This window comes from Pongo pygmaeus, chromosome 17, assembly GCF_028885625.2.
Source record: "Pongo pygmaeus isolate AG05252 chromosome 17, NHGRI_mPonPyg2-v2.0_pri, whole genome shotgun sequence".
NCBI lineage: Eukaryota > Metazoa > Chordata > Mammalia > Primates > Hominidae > Pongo > Pongo pygmaeus.
The window spans coordinates 4,126,587-4,143,433 of NC_072390.2; positions in this window are offsets into that span (position 1 = coordinate 4,126,587).

Here is a 16,847-nt window from a genome sequence, read left to right on the forward strand (position 1 = left end):
GTTTTTATGAGAAGATATTTGCTTTTTCACCATAGGCCACAAAGCGCTCCAAATGTGCACTTGAAGATTCTGCAAAAAGTCATTCAAAGCTGTTCAACCAAAAGAAATGTTCCACTCTGTGAGATGAATGCACCCATCACAAATAACTTTCTCAGAATGTTTCTTCTTTTATTATTATTATTATTATCATTATTATTATACTTTAGGCTCTATGGTACCTGTGCGCAACGTGCAGGTAAGTTACATATGCATACATGTGCCGTGCTGGTGCGCTGCACCCCCCAACTCGTCATCTAGCATTAGGTATATCTCCCAATGCTATCCCTCCCCCCTCCCCCCACCCCACAACAGTCCCCGAAGTGTGATGTTCCCCTTCCTGTGTCCATGTGTTCTCATTGTTCAATTCTCACCTATGAGTGAGAATACGTGGTGTTCGGTTTTTTGTTCTTGTGATAGTTTACTCTTCTGTCTAGTTATTATATGAAGATATTTCCTTTTCCACCATTGGCATCAAGGCGCTCCAAATGTCTACTTGTAGATTATATGAAAAAAAGTTTCAAAACTGCTCAATAAAATGTAAGTTTCAACTCCAACTCTGTGAGATGAAAGCACACATTTCAAAGAAGTTTGTCAGAATGCTTCTGTCTAGTATTTATGTAAATATATTTCCTTTTCCAACACGGGTATCAAAGCACTCCAAATCTCCACTTGTAGATTCTACAAAAAGAGGGTTTGAAAACTGCTCAATGAAAACTAAGGTTCAACTCTGTGAGATGAATGTACATATCACAAAGGAGTTTGTCAGAATTCTTCTGCCTAGTTTTTATGTGAGGATATTTCATTTTCCACCACAGACCTCAAAGTGCTCCAAAACTCCAAATGCAGATTCTACAAAAAGGGTGTTTGTGGGCTGCTCAATCAAAAGGAAGGTTGAACTGTGTGAGATGTATGCACATATAACAAAGAAGATTGTCGGAATGCTTCTGTCTAATTTTTTTGTGAAGATATTTCCATTTCCACAATAGGCCTCAAAGCACTCCAAATGACCACTGGAAGATTCAACAAAAAGAGTGTTTCAAAACAGCTCAATGAAAAGTAAGGTTCAACTCTGTGAGATGAATGCACACATCACAAAGAAGTGTGTCAGAATGCTTCTGTCTAGTTATTATTTGAAGATACTTCCTTTTCCACCATAGGCCTAAATGCGCTCCAAATATCCACTTTCAGATTCTACAAAAAGAGTGTTTCAAGTCTGCTCAATCAAAAGAAAGGTTCAACTCCGTGAGATGAATGCACACATCACAAAGAACTTTGTCAGAATGCTTCTGGGTTGTTTTTAGGTGAAGATATTTCCTTTGAAACCATAGGCTTCAAAGCGTTCCAAATGTCCACTTGCAGATTCTACAAAAAGAGTGTTTCAAACTGCTCAATAAAAAGAAAGGTTCAGCTCTGTGCAATGAATGCACACATCCCAAAGAAGTTTGTGAGAATGCTTCTGTCTATTTTTTGTGTGAAGAAATTTTCTTTTCCAACATAGGCCTCAAAGTCCTCCAAACGTCCACTTGTAGATTCTACAAAAATAGGGTTTCAAAACTGTTCAATGAAAGGAAGGTTCTACTCGGTGAGATGAATGCACACATTACAAAGGAGTTTGATGGAATGTTTCCGTATACTTTTTAAGTGAAGATATTCCCTTTTCCCCCATAGGCCTCTGTCTAATTATTATGTGAAGATAGTTCCTTTTCCACCATAGGCTCAAATGTGCACCAAATGTCCACTTGCAGATTCTACAAAAAGAGTTTTTCAAAGCTGCTCAATCAAAAGAAAGGTTCAACCCTGTGAGACGAATGCACACATCACAAAGAAGTTCGTCAGAATGCTTCTGGCTGGTTTTTATGTGAAGATATTTTTTATCCCACCATGGGCCTCAAAGCGCTCCAAGTGTCCACTTGCAGATTCTACAAAAAGAGTGTTTCAAAGCTTCTCCATCAAAAGAAAGGTTCAACTACGTGAGATGAGTGCACCCATCACAAAGAAGTTTCTCAGAATGCTTTTGTCTAGTTATTATACGAAGATGTTTCGTTACACACCACAGGCCTCAAGGCGCTCCAAATGTCTACCTGCAGATTCTATAAAAAGAGGATTTCAAAACTGCTCAATGACAACCAAGGTTCAACTCTGTGAGATGAATGCACAGAATACAAAGAAGTTTGTGAGAATGATTTGTCTGTGAGAATGATGTGAAGATATCTCCTTTTCCACTACAGGCCTCCAAGAGCTCCAAATGTCCACTTGCAGATTCTACAAAAAGAGTGTTTCAAAACTGCTCAATGAAAACTAAGGTTCAACTCTGTGAGATGAATGCACACATCACAAAGAAGTTTGACGGAATTCTTCAATCTAGATTTATGTGAAGATATTACCTTTTCCACCATAGGCCTCAAAGCACTCCAAATGTCCACTTGCAGATTCTACAAAAACGGTGTTTCAGAGCTGCTCAAGCAAAGGAAAGGTTCAACTCTGTGAGATGAATGCACAAGTCACAAAGATGTTTGTGAGCATGCTTCAGTATATTTTTAATGTGAAAATATTTCCTTTTCCACCATTGGCATCAAGGTGCTCCAAGTGTACACTTGCAGATACTACAAAAGGAGTGTTTCAAAACTGCACAATGAAAAGTATCATTCAACTCTGTGAGGTGAATGCACACATCACAAAGAAGTGTGTTAGAATACTTCCCTCTAATTTTATGTGAAGATATTTCTTTTTCCACCATAGGCCTCAAAGCGCTCCAAATGTCCACTTGCAGATTCTACAAAGAAAGTGCTTCAAGGCTGCTCAATGAAAAGTAAGGTTCAACTCTGTGAGACGAATTCACAAATCATGAAGAAGTTTGTCAGAATTCTTCTGACTAATTTTTATATGAAGATATTCCCTTTTCCACAATAGGCTTTAAAACGCTCCAAATGTCCTCTCGCAGATTCTACAAAAAGCGTGTTTCAAAGCTGCTCAATCAAAAGAAATGTTCAACTCTGGGGGATGAATGCACCCGTCACAGAGAAGTTTGTGAGAGTCCTTCTGTCTAGTTTTTATTTGAAGATATTTCCTTTCCCACTATAGGACTAAAGGTGCTCCAAATGTTCATTTGCAGATTCTACAAAAAGAGTTTTTTGAAACTGCTCAGTGAAAACTAAAGTTCTACTCTGTGAGATGAATGCACACCTCCAAAGTAGTTTGTCAGAATGCTTCTGTCTAGATTTTATGTGAAGGTATTTCCTTTTCAACCATTGGTCTCAAAGCGCTCGAAATGTCCACTTGCAGATTCTACAAAAGAGTGTTTAAAAGTTGCTTAATCAAAAGAAAGTTTCAACTCTGTGAGATGAATGCACACTTCACCAAGAAGTTTGTCAGAATGCTTCTGTCTAGTTTTTAATGTGAAGATATTTCCATTTACACAATAGGACTCCAAGAACTCCAAATGTCCACTGGCAGATTCTACATAAAGAGTGTTACAAAACTGCTCAATGAAAAGTAAGGTTCAATTCTGTGAGATAATTGCACACATCACAAAGAAGTTTGTCAGAATGCTTCTGTCTGGTTTTTATGTGAACATATTTACTTTTCCACCATAGGTCTCAAAGTGCCACAAATGTCCACTCGCAGATTCTACAAAAAGAGTGTTTCAAAGCTGCTCAATGAAAAGTAAGGTTCAACTCTGTGAGATGAATGCACACACGACAAAGGAATTTGTCAGAATCCTTCTGTCTCGTTATTATGTTAAGGTAATTCCTTTTCCACCATAGACCTAAGAGTGCTCCCAATGTCCACTTGTAGATTCTACAGAGAGTTTCAAAACTGCTCAATGAAAAGTAAGGTTCAACTCTGTGAGATGAATGCACACATCACAAAGAAGTTTGTCAGAATGCTTCTGTACATTTTTCATGGGATGGTAATTCCTTTTCCACCATAGGACACAAAGCACTCCAAATGTCCACTTTCAAATTCTACAAAAAGAGTGTTTCAAAGCTGCTCAATCAAAAGAAATGTCCAACCCTGTGAGATGAATGCACACATCACAAAATGTTTGTCAGAATGCTTCTGTCTGGTTTTTATGTGAAGATATTTCCTTTTCCACCATAGGCCTCAAAGTGCACCAAATGGCCACTTGTAGATACTACAGAAAGAGTTTTTCAAAACTGCTCAATGAAACGTAAGGTACAGTTCTCTGAGATGAATGTATACATGACTGAGACGTTTTTCAGAATGCTTCTGTCTAGTTTTTATGAGAAGATATTTGCTTTTTCACCATAGGCCACAAAGCGCTCCAAATGTGCACTTGAAGATTCTGCAAAAAGTCATTCAAAGCTGTTCAACCAAAAGAAATGTTCCACTCTGTGAGATGAATGCACCCATCACAAATAACTTTCTCAGAATGTTTCTTCTTTTATTATTATTATTATTATCATTATTATTATACTTTAGGCTCTATGGTACCTGTGCGCAACGTGCAGGTAAGTTACATATGCATACATGTGCCGTGCTGGTGCGCTGCACCCCCCAACTCGTCATCTAGCATTAGGTATATCTCCCAATGCTATCCCTCCCCCCTCCCCCCACCCCACAACAGTCCCCGAAGTGTGATGTTCCCCTTCCTGTGTCCATGTGTTCTCATTGTTCAATTCTCACCTATGAGTGAGAATACGTGGTGTTCGGTTTTTTGTTCTTGTGATAGTTTACTCTTCTGTCTAGTTATTATATGAAGATATTTCCTTTTCCACCATTGGCATCAAGGCGCTCCAAATGTCTACTTGTAGATTATATGAAAAAAAGTTTCAAAACTGCTCAATAAAATGTAAGTTTCAACTCCAACTCTGTGAGATGAAAGCACACATTTCAAAGAAGTTTGTCAGAATGCTTCTGTCTAGTATTTATGTAAATATATTTCCTTTTCCAACACGGGTATCAAAGCACTCCAAATCTCCACTTGTAGATTCTACAAAAACAGGGTTTGAAAACTGCTCAATGAAAACTAAGGTTCAACTCTGTGAGATGAATGTACATATCACAAAGGAGTTTGTCAGAATTCTTCTGCCTAGTTTTTATGTGAGGATATTTCATTTTCCACCACAGACCTCAAAGTGCTCCAAAACTCCAAATGCAGATTCTACAAAAAGGGTGTTTGTGGGCTGCTCAATCAAAAGGAAGGTTGAACTGTGTGAGATGTATGCACATATAACAAAGAAGATTGTCGGAATGCTTCTGTCTAATTTTTTTGTGAAGATATTTCCATTTCCACAATAGGCCTCAAAGCACTCCAAATGACCACTGGAAGATTCAACAAAAAGAGTGTTTCAAAACAGCTCAATGAAAAGTAAGGTTCAACTCTGTGAGATGAATGCACACATCACAAAGAAGTGTGTCAGAATGCTTCTGTCTAGTTATTATTTGAAGATACTTCCTTTTCCACCATAGGCCTAAATGCGCTCCAAATATCCACTTTCAGATTCTACAAAAAGAGTGTTTCAAGTCTGCTCAATCAAAAGAAAGGTTCAACTCCGTGAGATGAATGCACACATCACAAAGAACTTTGTCAGAATGCTTCTGGGTTGTTTTTAGGTGAAGATATTTCCTTTGAAACCATAGGCTTCAAAGCGTTCCAAATGTCCACTTGCAGATTCTACAAAAAGAGTGTTTCAAACTGCTCAATAAAAAGAAAGGTTCAGCTCTGTGCAATGAATGCACACATCCCAAAGAAGTTTGTGAGAATGCTTCTGTCTATTTTTTGTGTGAAGAAATTTTCTTTTCCAACATAGGCCTCAAAGTCCTCCAAACGTCCACTTGTAGATTCTACAAAAATAGGGTTTCAAAACTGTTCAATGAAAGGAAGGTTCTACTCGGTGAGATGAATGCACACATTACAAAGGAGTTTGATGGAATGTTTCCGTATACTTTTTAAGTGAAGATATTCCCTTTTCCCCCATAGGCCTCTGTCTAATTATTATGTGAAGATAGTTCCTTTTCCACCATAGGCTCAAATGTGCACCAAATGTCCACTTGCAGATTCTACAAAAAGAGTTTTTCAAAGCTGCTCAATCAAAAGAAAGGTTCAACCCTGTGAGACGAATGCACACATCACAAAGAAGTTCGTCAGAATGCTTCTGGCTGGTTTTTATGTGAAGATATTTTTTATCCCACCATGGGCCTCAAAGCGCTCCAAGTGTCCACTTGCAGATTCTACAAAAAGAGTGTTTCAAAGCTTCTCCATCAAAAGAAAGGTTCAACTACGTGAGATGAGTGCACCCATCACAAAGAAGTTTCTCAGAATGCTTTTGTCTAGTTATTATACGAGGATGTTTCGTTACACACCACAGGCCTCAAGGCGCTCCAAATGTCTACCTGCAGATTCTATAAAAAGAGGATTTCAAAACTGCTCAATGACAACCAAGGTTCAACTCTGTGAGATGAATGCACAGAATACAAAGAAGTTTGTGAGAATGATTTGTCTGTGAGAATGATGTGAAGATATCTCCTTTTCCACTACAGGCCTCCAAGAGCTCCAAATGTCCACTTGCAGATTCTACAAAAAGTGTGTTTCAAAACTGCTCAATGAAAACTAAGGTTCAACTCTGTGAGATGAATGCACACATCACAAAGAAGTTTGACGGAATTCTTCAATCTAGATTTATGTGAAGATATTACCTTTTCCACCATAGGCCTCAAAGCACTCCAAATGTCCACTTGCAGATTCTACAAAAACGGTGTTTCAGAGCTGCTCAAGCAAAGGAAAGGTTCAACTCTGTGAGATGAATGCACAAGTCACAAAGATGTTTGTGAGCATGCTTCAGTATATTTTTAATGTGAAAATATTTCCTTTTCCACCATTGGCATCAAGGTGCTCCAAGTGTACACTTGCAGATACTACAAAAGGAGTGTTTCAAAACTGCACAATGAAAAGTATCATTCAACTCTGTGAGGTGAATGCACACATCACAAAGAAGTGTGTTAGAATACTTCCCTCTAATTTTATGTGAAGATATTTCTTTTTCCACCATAGGCCTCAAAGCGCTCCAAATGTCCACTTGCAGATTCTACAAAGAAAGTGCTTCAAGGCTGCTCAATGAAAAGTAAGGTTCAACTCTGTGAGACGAATTCACAAATCATGAAGAAGTTTGTCAGAATTCTTCTGACTAATTTTTATATGAAGATATTCCCTTTTCCACAATAGGCTTTAAAACGCTCCAAATGTCCTCTCGCAGATTCTACAAAAAGCGTGTTTCAAAGCTGCTCAATCAAAAGAAATGTTCAACTCTGGGGGATGAATGCACCCGTCACAGAGAAGTTTGTGAGAGTCCTTCTGTCTAGTTTTTATTTGAAGATATTTCCTTTCCCACTATTGGACTAAAGGTGCTCCAAATGTTCATTTGCAGATTCTACAAAAAGAGTTTTTTGAAACTGCTCAGTGAAAACTAAAGTTCTACTCTGTGAGATGAATGCACACCTCCAAAGTAGTTTGTCAGAATGCTTCTGTCTAGATTTTATGTGAAGGTATTTCCTTTTCAACCATTGGTCTCAAAGCGCTCGAAATGTCCACTTGCAGATTCTACAAAAGAGTGTTTAAAAGTTGCTTAATCAAAAGAAAGTTTCAACTCTGTGAGATGAATGCACACTTCACCAAGAAGTTTGTCAGAATGCTTCTGTCTAGTTTTTATGTGCAGATATTTCCATTTACACAATAGGACTCCAAGCACTCCAAATGTCCATCGGCAGATTCTACATAAAGAGTGTTACAAAACTGCTCAATGAAAAGTAAGGTTCAATTCTGTGTGATAATTGCACACATCACAAAGAAGTTTGTCAGAATGCTTCTGTCTGGTTTTTCTGTGAACATATTTACTTTTCCACCATAGGTCTCAAAGTGCCACAAATGTCCACTCGCAGATTCTACAAAAAGAGTGTTTCAAAGCTGCTCAATGAAAAGTAAGGTTCAACTCTGTGAGATGAATGCACACATCACAAAGAAGTTTGTCAGAAAGCTTCTGTATATTTTTCATGGGAAGATAATTCCTTTTCCACCATAGGACACAAAGCACTCCAAATGTCCACTTTCAAATTCTACAAAAAGAGTGTTTCAAAGCTGCTCAATCAAAAGAAATGTCCAACCCTGTGAGATGAATGCACACATCACAAAATGTTTGTCAGAATGCTTCTGTCTGGTTTTTATGTGAAGATATTTCCTTTTCCACCATAGGCCTCAAAGTGCTCCAAATGGCCACTTGTAGATACTACAGAAAGAGTTTTTCAAAACTGCTCAATGAAACGTAAGGTACAGTTCTCTGAGATGAATGTATACATGACTAAGACGTTTTTCAGAATGCTTCTGTCTAGTTTTTATGAGAAGATATTTGCTTTTTCACCCTAGGCCACAAAGCGCTCCAAATGTGCACTTGAAGATTCTCCAAAAAGTCATTCAAAGCTGCTCAACCAAAAGAAATGCTCCACTCTGTGAGATGAATGCACCCATCACAAAGAAGTTTCTCAGAATGCTTCTTCTTTTATTATTATTATTATTATTATTATTATTATACTTTAGGCTCTATGGTACCTGTGCGCAACGTGCAGGTAAGTTACATATGTATACATGTGCCATGCTGGTGCGCTGCACCCCCCAACTCGTCATCTAGCATTAGGTATATCTCCCAATGCTATCCCTCCCCCCTCCCCCCACCCCACAACAGTCCCCGAGGTGTGATGTTCCCCTTCCTGTGTCCATGTGTTCTCATTGTTCAATTCTCACCTATGAGTGAGAATACGTGGTGTTTGGTTTTTTGTTCTTGTGATAGTTTACTCTTCTGTCTAGTTATTATATGAAGATATTTCCTTTTCCACCATTGGCATCAAGGCGCTCCAAATGTCTACTTGCAGATTATATGAAAAAAAGTTTCAAAACTGCTCAATAAAAAGTAAGTTTCAACTCCAACTCTGTGAGATGAAAGCACACATTTCAAAGAAGTTTGTCAGAATGCTTCTGTCTAGTATTTATATAAATATATTTCCTTTTCCAACACAGGTATCAAAGCACTCCAAATCTCCACTTGTAGATTCTACAAAAAGAGGGTTTGAAAACTGCTCAATGAAAACTAAGGTTCAACTCTGTGAGGTGAATGTACATATCACAAAGAAGTTTGTCAGAATCCTTCTGCCTGGTTTTTATGTGAGGATATTTCATTTTCCACCACAGACCTCAAAGTGCTCCAAAACTCCACATGCAGATTCTACAAAAAGAGTGTTTGTGGGCTGCTCAATCAAAAGGAAGGTTGAACTTTGTGAGAAGTATGCACATATAACAAAGAAGATTGTCGGAATGCTTCTGTCTAATTTTTTTGTGAAGATATTTCCATTTCCACAATAGGCCTCAAAGCACTCCAAATGACCACTGGAAGATTCAACAAAAAGAGTGTTTCCAAACAGCTCAATGAAAAGTAAGGTTCAACTCTGTGAGATGAATGCACACATCACAAAGAAGTGTGTCAGAATGCTTCTGTCTAGTTATTATTTGAAGATACTTCCTTTTCCACCATGGGCCTAAATGCGCTCCAAATATCCACTTTCAGATTCTACAAAAAGAGTGTTTCAAGTCTGCTCAATCAAAAGAAAGGTTCAACTCCGTGAGATGAATGCACACATCACAAAGAACTTTGTCAGAATGCTTCTGGGTGGTTTGTAGGTGAAGATATTTCCTTTTAAACCATAGGCTTCAAAGCGTTCCAAATGTCCACTTGCAGATTCTACAAAAAGAGTGTTTCAAACTGCTCAATAAAGAGAAAGGTTCAACTCTGTGCAATGAATGCACACATCCCAAAGAAGTTTGTCAGAATGCTTCTGTCTATTTTTTGTGTGAAGAAATTTTCTTCTAGGGTTTTTATGGTTTTAGGTCTAACATTTAAGTCTTTAATCCATCTTGAATTGATTTTTGTATAAGGTGTAAGGAAGGGATCCAGTTTCAGCTTTCTACATATGGTTAGCCAGTTTTCCCAGCACCATTCAGTGTGACGATTCCTCCGGGATTTAGAACTAGAAATTCCATTCGACGCAGCCATCCCATTACTGGGTATATACCCAAAGGTCTATAAATCATGCTGCTATGAAGACACATGCACACGTATGTTTATAGCGGCATTATTCACAATAGCAAAGACTTGGAACCTACCCAAATGTCCAACAATGAGAGACTGGATTAAGAAAATGTGGCACATATACACCATGGAATACTATGCAGCCATAAAAATGATGAGTTCACGTCCTTTGTAGGGACATGGATGAAATTGGAAATCAACATTCTCAGTAAACTATCGCAAGAACAAAAAACCAAACACCGCATATTCTCACTCATAGGTGGGAAGTGAACAATGAGAACATATGGACACAAGAAGGGGAACATCACACTCCGGGGACTGTTGTGGGGAGGGGGTAGGGGGGAGGGATAGCATTGGGAGATGTACCTAATGCTAGATGACGATTTGGTGGGTGCAGCGCACCAGCATGGCACATGCATACATATGTAACTTACCTGCACATTGCGCACATGTACCATAAAACCTAAAGTATAATAATAATAATAATAATAATAATAAAAGAAAAAAAAAAAAGAAATTTTCTTTTCCAACATAGGACTCAATGTCCTCCAAACGTCCACTTGTAGATTCTACAATAATAGGTTTTCAAAACTGTTCAATGAAAGGAAGGTTCTACTCGGTGAGATGAATGCACACATTACAAAGGAGTTTGATGGAATGTTTCCTATACTTTTTAAGTGAAGATATTCCCTTTTCCCCCATAGGCCTCTGTCTAATTATTATGTGAAGATAGTTCCTTTTCCACCATAGGCTCAAATGTGCACCAAATGTCCACTTGCAGATTCTACAAAAAGAGATTTTCAAAGCTGCTCAATCAAAAGAAAGGTTCAGCCCTGTGAGACGAATGCACACATCACAAAGAATTTCGTCAGAATGCTTCTGGCTGGTTTTTATGTGAAGATATTTTTTATCCCACCAAGGGCCTCAAAGCGCTCCAAGTGTCCACTTGCAGATTCTACAAAAAGAGTGTTTCAAAGCTTCTCCATCAAAAGAAAGGTTCAACTACGTGAGACGAGTGCACCCATCACAAAGAAGTTTCTCAGAATGCTTTTGTCTAGTTATTATACGAAGATGATTCGTTATACACCACAGGCCTCAAGGCGCTCCAAATGTCTACCTGCAGATTCTATAAAAAGAGGTTTTCAAAACTGCTCAATGACAACCAAGGTTCAACTCTGTGAGATGAATGCACAGAATACAAAGAAGTTTGTGAGAATGATTTGTCTGGTTTTAATGTGAAGATATCTCTTTTTCCACTACAGGCCTCCAAGAGCTCCAGATGTCCACTTGCAGATTCTACAAAAAGAGTGTTTCGAAACTGCTCAATGAAAACTAAGGTTCAACTCTGTGAGATGAATGCACACGTCACAAAGAAGTTTGACGGAATTCTTCAATCTAGATTGATGTGAAGATATTACCTTTTCCACCATAGGCCTCAAAGCACTCCAAATGTCCACTTGCAGATTCTACAAAACGGTGTTTCAGAGCTGCTCAAGCAAAGGAAAGGTTCACCTCTGTGTGATGAATGCACAAGTCACAAAGATGTTTGTGAGCATGCTTCAGTATATTTTTAATGTGAAAATATTTCCTTTTCCACCATTGGCATCAAAGTGCTCCAAATGTACACTTGCAGATACTACAAAAGGAGTGTTTCAAAACTGCACAATGAAAAGTATCATTCAACTCTGTGAGGTGAATGCACACATCACAAAGAAATGTGTTAGAATACTTCCCTCTAATTTTATGTGAAGATATTTCTTTTTCCACCATAGGCCTCAAAGCGCTCCAAATGTCCACTTGCAGATTCTACAAAGAAAGTGCTTCAAGGCTGCTCAATGAAAAGTAAGGTTCAACTCTGTGAGATGAATTCACAAATCATGAAGAAGTTTGTCAGAATTCTTCTGACTAGTTTTTATATGAAGATATTCCCTTTTCCACAATAGGCTTTAAAACGCTCCAAATGTCCTCTCGCAGATTCTACAAAAAGCGTGTTTCAAAGCTGCTCAATCAAAAGAAATGTTCAACTCTGCGAGATGAATGCACCCGTCACAGAGAAGTTTGTGAGAGTCCTTCTGTCTAGTTTCTATTTGAAGATATTTCCTTTCCCACCATAGGACTAAAGGTGCTCCAAATGTTCACTTGCAGATTCTACAAAAAGAGTTTTTTAAAACTGCTCATTGGAAACTAAAGTTCTACTCTGTGAGATGAATGCACACATCCAAAGTAGTTTGTCAGAATGCTTCTGTCTAGATTTTATGTGAAGGTATTTCCTTTTCCACCATTGGTCTCAAAGCGCTCGAAATGTCCACTTGCAGATTCTACAAAAGAGTGTTTAAAAGTTGCTTAATCAAAAGAAAGTTTCAACTCTGTGAGATGAATGCACACTTCACCAAGAAGTTTGTCAGAATGCTTCTGTCTAATTTTTATGTGCAGATATTTCCATTTACACTATAGGAATCCAAGCACTCCAAATGTCCACTGGCAGATTCTACATAAAGAGTGTTACAAAACTGCTCAATGAAAAGTAAAGTTCAATTCTGTGAGATAATTGCACACATCACAAAGAAGTTTGTCAGAATGCTTCTGTCTGGTTTTTATGTGAACATATTTACTTTTCCACCATAGGTCTCAAAGTGCCACAAATGTCCACTCGCAGATTCTACAAAAAGAGTGTTTCAAAGCTGCTCAATGAAAAGTAAGGTTCAACTCTGTGAGATGAATGCACACACGACAAAGGAATTTGTCAGAATCCTTCTGTCTCGTTATTATGTTAAGGTAATTCCTTTTCCACCATAGACCTAAGAGTGCTCCAAATGTCCACTTGTAGATTCTACAGAGAGTTTCAAAACTGCTCAATGAAAAGTAAGGTTCAACTCTGTGAGATGAATGCACACATCACAAAGAAGTTTGTCAGAATGCTTCTGTATATTTTTCATGGGAAGATAATTCCTTTTCCACTATAGGACACAAAGCACTCCAAATGTCCACTTTCAAATTCTACAAAAAGAGTGTTTCAAAGCTGCTCAATCAAAAGAAATGTCCAACCCTGTGAGATGAATGCACACATCACAAAATGTTTGTCAGAATGCTTCTGTCTGGTTTTTATGTGAAGATATTTCCTTTTCCACCATAGGCCTCAAAGTGCTCCAAATGGCCACTTGTAGATACTACAGAAAGAGTTTTTCAAAACTGCTCAATGAAACGTAAGGTACAGTTCTCTGAGATGAATGTATACATGACTAAGACGTTTTTCAGAATGCTTCTGTCTAGTTTTTATGAGAAGATATTTGCTTTTTCACCATAGGCCACAAAGCACTCCAAATGTGCACTTGAAGATTCTCCAAAAAGTCATTCAAAGCTGCTCAACCAAAAGAAATGTTCCACTCTGTGAGATGAATGCACCCATCACAAAGAAGTTTCTCAGAATGCTTCTTCTTTTATTATTATTAATATTATTATTATTATTATACTTTAGGCTCTATGGTACATGTGCGCAACGTGCAGGTAAGTTACATATGTATACATGTGCCATGCTGGTGCGCTGCACCCCCCAACTCGTCATCTAGCATTAGGTATATCTCCCAATGCTATCCCTCCCCCCTCCTCCCACCCCACAACAGTCCCCGAAGTGTGATGTTCCCCTTCCTGTGTCCATGTGTTCTCATTGTTCAATTCTCACCTATGAGTGAGAATACGTGGTGTTTGGTTTTTTGTTCTTGTGATAGTTTACTCTTCTGTCTAGTTATTAAATGAAGATATTTCCTTTTCCACCATTGGCATCAAGGCGCTCCCAATGCCTACTTGCAGATTATATGAAAAAAAGTTTCAAAACTGCTGAATAAAAAGTAAGGTTCAACTCCAACTCTGTGAGATGAAAGCACACATTTCAAAGAAGTTTGTCAGAATGCTTCTGTCTAGTATTTATGTAAATATATTTCCTTTTCCAACACAGGTATCAAAGCACTCCAAATCTCCACTTGTAGATTCTACAAAAAGAGGGTTTGAAAACTGCTCAATGAAAACTAAGGTTCAACTCTGTGAGATGAATGTGCATATCACAAAGAAGTTTGTCAGAATTCTTCTGCCTATTTTTCATGTGAGGATATTTCATTTTCCACCACACACCATAAAGTGCTCCAAAACTCCACATGCAGATTCTACAAAAAGAGTGTTTGTGGGCTGCTCAATGAAAAGGAAGGTTGAACTTTGTGAGAAGTATGCACATATAACAAAGAAGATTGTCGGAATGCTTCTGTCTAATTTTTTTGTGAAGATATTTCCATTTCCACAATAGGCCTCAAAGCACTCCAAATGACCACTGGAAGATTCAACAAAAAGAGTGTTTCCAAACAGCTCAATGAAAAGTAAGGTTCAACTCTGTGAGATGAATGCACACATCACAAAGAAGTGTGTCAGGATGCTTCTGTCTAGTTATTATTTGAAGATACTTCCTTTTCCACCATAGGCCTAAATGCGCTCCAAAAATCCACTTTCAGATTCTATAAAAAGAGTGTTTCAAGTCTACTCAATCAAAAGAAAGGTTCAACTCCGTGAGATGAATGCACACATCACAAAGAACTTTGTCAGAATGCTTCTGGGTGGTTTTTAGGTGAAGATATTTCCTTTTAAACCATAGGCTTCAAAGCGTTCCAAATGTCCACTTGCAGATTCTACAAAAAGAGTGTTTCAAACTGCTCAATAAAAAGAAAGGTTCAACTCTGTGCAATGAATGCACACATCCCAAAGAAGTTTGTCAGAATTCTTCTGTCTATTTTTTGTGTGAAGAAATTTTCTTCTAGGGTTTTTATGGTTTTAGGTCTAACATTTAAGTCTTTAATCCATCTTGAATTGATTTTTGTATAAGGTGTAAGGAAGGGATCCAGTTTCAGCTTTCTACATATGGCTAGCCAGTTTTCCCAGCACCATTCAGTGTGGCGATTCCTCAGGGATCTAGAACTAGAAATTCCATTCGACCCAGCCATCCCATTACTGGGTATATACCCAAAGGACTATAAATCATGCTGCTATAAAGACACAGGCACACGTATGTTTATAGCGGCATTATTCACAATAGCAAAGACTTGGAACCTACCCGTATGTCCAACAATGAGAGACTGGATTAAGAAAATGTGGCACATATACACCATGGAATACTATGCAGCCATAAAAAATGATGAGTTCACGTCCTTTGTAGGGACATGGATGAAATTGGAAATCAACATTCTCAGTAAACTATCGCAAGAACAAAAAACCAAACACCGCATATTCTCACTCATAGGTGGGAATTGAACAATGAGAACATATGGACACAAGAAGGGGAACATCACACTCTGGGGACTGTTGTGGGGTGGGGGGAGGGGGGAGGGATAGCATTGGGAGATATACCTAATGCTAGATGACGATTTGGGGGGTGCAGCGCACCACCATGGCACATGTATACATATGTAACTTACCTGCACATTGCGCACTTGTATCATAAAACCTAAAGTATAATAATAATGATAATAATAATAATAAAAGAAAAAAAAAAAGAAATTTTCTTTTCCAACATAGGCCTCAAAGTCCTCCAAACGTCCACTTGTAGATTCTACAAAAATAGGGTTTCAAAACTGTTCAATAAAAGGAAGGTTCTACTCGGTGAGATGAATGCACACATTACAAAGGAGTTTGATGGAATGTTTCCGTATACTTTTTAAGTGAAGATATTCCCTTTTCCCCCATAGGCCTCTGTCTAATTATTATGTGAAGATAGTTCCTTTTCCACCATAGGCTCAAATGTGCACCAAATGTCCACTTGCAGATTCTACAAAAAGTGTTTTTCAAAGCTGCTCAATCAAAAGAAAGGTTCAACCCTGTGAGATGAATGCACACATCACAAAGAAGTTCGTCAGAATGCTTCTGGCTGGTTTTTATGTGAAGATATTTTTTATCCCACCATGGGCCTCAAAGCGCTCCAAGTGTCCACTTGCAGATTCTACAAAAAGAGTGTTTCAAAGCTTCTCCATCAAAAGAAAGGTTCAACTACGTGAGATGAGTGCACCCATCACAAAGAAGTTTCTCAGAATGCTTTTGTCTAGTTATTATACGAAGATGTTTCGTTACACACCACAGGCCTCAAGGCGCTCCAAATGTCTACCTGCAGATTCTATAAAAAGAGGATTTCAAAACTGCTCAATGACAACCAAGGTTCAACTCTGTGAGATGAATGCACAGAATACAAAGAAGTTTGTGAGAATGATTTGTCTGTGAGAATGATGTGAAGATATCTCCTTTTCCACTACAGGCCTCCAAGAGCTCCAAATGTCCACTTGCAGATTCTACAAAAAGAGTGTTTCAAAACTGCTCAATGAAAACTAAGGTTCAACTCTGTGAGATGAATGCACACATCACAAAGAAGTTTGACGGAATTCTTCAATCTAGATTTATGTGAAGATATTACCTTTTCCACCATAGGCCTCAAAGCACTCCAAATGTCCACTTGCAGATTCTACAAAAACGGTGTTTCAGAGCTGCTCAAGCAAAGGAAACGTTCACCTCTGTGAGATGAATGCACAAGTCACAAAGATGTTTGTGAGCATGCTTCAGTATATTTTTAATGTGAAAATATTTCCTTTTCCACCATTGGCATCAAAGTGCTCCAAGTGTACACTTGCAGATACTACAAAAGGAGTGTTTCAAAACTGCACAATGAAAAGTATCATTCAACTCTGTGAG